The following is a 4,382-nucleotide window of genomic DNA, read 5'->3' on the forward strand; positions in this document are numbered from 1 at the left end:
CAAGTCTGCTGGAGCAATTGAATTTTGGTGCTTTTTCTGAATCCTAGCAGGATTGGGTCACCTGGATCTCTGGGAGTACGTTGGTTCATAAAGGTAGGACAGCAATGTAGAAATCTCATTCAATTTCCATCCCAGAATGTTAACACTATAAAGCAGGTTGGGCTGAGAAAAAGAGATTGTCCCAAAGGAACCCAGTCAGTTTTCCATGGCTGAAAGAGAATATTCTGCTCTTCCTAGAAGTTGTTTCTTATCCATGATCACTTGATTTAACTTTACCAGTAGAGGAATATTAATAACATGACTGAATAAATACATTTGTTCATGGGGAAAATAACAGTCTGTTTCCAGAATTACATCCAAGTTTGTTGCATTATTTTATAGACGCAAAATCAAGCTCCTTTCATTCTTCACTGAAAACCTTGGGGATTCAGAGTGAGCAATGTATATGGGAAGCATCCAACTCATTGTGCATGGCAGAAGTAAATCAAGACTTTAAAGGCACATCATAAACTTACGTATAATAAAGGCTCATTCTTGCCCAATACACACACACACACGTTTGCTTTTTGCCATTGTGGTTTTGTTGTGGCTTATAACCTATGGCCCTAGGGTTTCCTGATAGTCTCCCATCAAATATGCTATTCATGAGCTTGGCTTTTTTCAGCCAAGGCAGCATGGGTGCTGTGACAGGAGTGGAGATGCACACATTCTAAAACAAGAGTAATTCTATTTGTGGGAGGGTGTTTGGTCTAGTGCAGGGGTAGGCAACCTTGGCTCTTTTATGACTCCTGGACTTCAACTCCCAGAATTCCTGAGCCAGCCATGCTGAGGGGAAAGGGAGAGGTTTCCAAGCTGAGCCATGCTGACTCAGGAATTCTGGGAGTTGAAGTCCAGGAGTCATAAAGGAGCCAAGGTTGCCTACCCCTGGTCTAGTGGTTAAGGCACCAGGATAGAAAGCTGGAGACCTTGAGTTCTAGTCCCATCTAAGCATGAAGTCAACTGGGTGATTTTGACACAGTCAGTTTCTCACAGCCCAACCCACCTCACAGGGTGGTTGTTCTGGGGAACTGCCTCGAGTTATTTGTAAACACGATAAAGGTGGAATAAATAAACAAGCAAACAAGTATCCAACCCCAGGCCGCTTCCAACTCTGTAGTTCCAGGGATATTAGCTTGGCATTTCTCTTAGTGATCTCCATGTTAAAGAGCAGTGAATCAAAGAGCCCCCCCCCCCCAGCACTCCAGCAATTGATAGACAAATGACATTGACAACTACCCAAATAAACCAGGACTTCACTGCCTCATTTATTTTCAGACAGAGGCGCTTCTAAGTTGTTCCCTCCCACTCAACCTCACCACATTTATCTTTGAATATGGAATGAGTCGTTTGATGCGCTTGATAAAAATCAAGGACAATTAAACTAAATTGAGTTTTAATTTCAGACCCAGAACATATTTTTTTGCGGTTGAGCATTTTCTCCTGCACCATCTGATGTAGCTGATGAGCTGCTCAAACTAAAAATGGGGGTGTTAAGAGGAGATTTGTGAGATGGGAAGAGAAAAAAAATGCAAGCCTCTAAATAACGAGAAGGATCTTTGTTTATAATGATAAAGTTTCCTTTGAAACAAGCTCAACCTCTTATGACTTCATGGACAGATCCATATAGTTTTCCTGGCACCGGTTCAGTAGTGGTTTATCACTGCAGTCTTATAATTTGCCAATCTAGCCAACAGCCTGTGCTGAAGGTCAAATAACACTTGCTTTCAGCCAATTAAATTCTGATCAAAGTGCTAAGTGGTCCAGCTGTTGCTGGGTTTTATTAGAACTCCATTTCCTCAGCAGCAGCTCTCAAAAACTACTCAGTGTGAATCCATATCCAACCCTTCCTGATCAGTTAAAAACATGGCTGAACGCACACACAGTAAGACACCCACGGCACACTTGCAGATAGGCCAAGGGATGCCTGGCTATAACCAGGTCTGTTTCATGAGACAACATGATACACTAAATTAAATTATTAAATTAAACAAATTTAATAACTCTTCACCCTCTCTAAAGTGAGGAACATTTATTTCTTCATCCCATAGCTCATCTTTTATCTATAAACAAATCCATAACATGTCATATTTTCTGTTCTGATGTCATCAGAAAATTCATAAGGGGTTGCCAGAAGTAACAAAATATCCTATTTTAACTTTGGTCAAATATACCAACTTTACATTTCCTCTTTTTACTTCTAATAATCTTGATCTTTAATTCATTCAAATATTGCCGTAAGATTTGATTTCTCTTCATTCCTTTGCCCCATCGCACAGAGTTCTTTAAGGCTTTAACAAAAGTTATCCAAGTTCACTCTCTTAGTTAATTTGTATGTCCCTTTTAAATTTTAAAACCTCAGCCAGTTTTTTTTGTAGTTCTAAATGAAACATCCTTTTCTAAGTTATCCTCTTGACTTATCAGTTCTAAATCCATTTTCGATACCACTTCTAATCAGATAAAATTTGTTCTATATTTGTTATTCCTTCATTAATATATTTAGACTTAGTTTATCCATAGAAGCAGATATCATTACAATGTTGATATTGTAGTTACTAATTTCTGGTTCCAAAGATTTCCTTTAATAGTTCCTGTTAAGTATTTGGTTCGATGCAACATTGAAGAGGCAGTAGGTGAAAAACAACTCTCTTTATTGCAAGTCAAAATAGAAATTAAACAAGCAATGCTCCACCCATACTTATAAACTCAGCCTAAAGGTGGTAGCCAATAGGAACACAGTATTCTCCCGCTTAAATGCATAATAAGTAGTCTGCAGACAGAAAGTCTGGCTTGTTGGCCACGTCGCCAGCTAACCGTTTTTTCACAGTTCTCAGCGTTTCAATTCTCAGACTTTACTCAATACATTACAGTTCCAATGTTGCAATGTTTAATGTCATTTTATAAGACCCATTATTAACTGGTAGAAAAGTACAAGCTGGTAATTTTTTTTCTTTTCGGCTTAGAATCTTTAGTCTCCTCTGGTGTTCAGTTTCTAAAATCATTACTTACCTTTGTTGTGACTTATAATAGTCATGATAGCCAAAATAGGTCTGTTTCCTATTGGAGGCTATTTATTTTTTGTAGTTAATTCCAAAATCTTATAGTAAAAGTCAATATTCCCAATTTATCTGGATCTTTGATCTTTTTATAATGTTCTTAGACCAAAAACCTTTTGAGCTTTTTGCTGCTAATTTCATTTTTTTTAAAGTTCTTAAGCTTATAATTGATTTTTTTCTTGTTCAGAATTGAAGATAAACTCACCCAATGAAGATTTTTCACAAAAGTCCCCAAGAGCTTTAAGATGGTTAATAGGCAGTTTCCAAAGTGATTAGAAAGTGAACGTAATGTCCTTTAAGAAGCTTTGTCATGGTTGCAACCAGTGGTGGGATTCAGCCGGTTCACACTGGTTCAGTAGAACCGGTAGCTAAATTTTGCTGCATTTGGAGAACCAGCTGGCTTCCAGAAGTCCAGTCTAGGCCTCAGAGGCCTGGAGGAGGCCTCCCAGGCCTGGAATGGCTTGCCAGAAGTGCATGGATGCCACTTCCGGAAGTCCGTTCTAGGCCTCGGAGGCCTCCCAGGCCTAGTACGGCTCACCGGAAGTGCATGAATGCCACTTCCAGAAGTCCGTTCTAGGCCTTGGAGGCCCAGACCTGCATCGAATAAGAGAACTGGTTATTCAGGTATTTGAATTCCACCAGTGGTTGCAACTCAGATGGCTCATCATTTCTCAGTGCTCAGACCCACAGAAAACTAATTGTGCAAAGCAGCTGTATAGAGCTGTATAGAGCACACATGGATGATCTCGTGCCCTTTCTTTATCCAGAGAGGTTCCACGGAACTCGTCTACTCGTCAATTCCTTGGTCTTTGTCATGGTCCTCAATTCCACTTCTGCGGAGCTGTCTGCAGTTCACCATCCCCACCCTCCACCCCCCACCCCAGAGGTACAAAGCTCCAACTGCTTTTTAACAAGTGGAGCACCATCTTGACTTTTTTGACCACAGATATCCCTGTATGTTTGGTCAACTTACACTTTCTGGCCAGAAACAGAGCTATCACAAAAGGATGTGCCTGCTGTAACTAGAGTGGTCCCACCTTGTAGTCATTCCTGTCTCCTGGCACTACATCTGGAAAGAGAAAGTTATTCAGGGGTTAAGCCTTTTATCAAATTACATAGAGCCAAGAAAATATGTAAAAACACAAAAAGTGATTCATAATCTCTGGCAGTTTCTTTCACACCAGGTTGTTTGTTTATTTATTTGACTCTTGAATAAGGTACTCTTAGGGAAACTTTATATTAATTGGAAATCTTTTTCTTTCCAGCTTGTCAGGCACCTGTACCAACTTT

This window comes from Protobothrops mucrosquamatus, unplaced genomic scaffold (assembly GCF_001527695.2).
Source record: "Protobothrops mucrosquamatus isolate PMUCROS unplaced genomic scaffold, P.Mucros_1.0 scaffold_206, whole genome shotgun sequence".
Lineage (NCBI taxonomy): Eukaryota > Metazoa > Chordata > Lepidosauria > Squamata > Viperidae > Protobothrops > Protobothrops mucrosquamatus.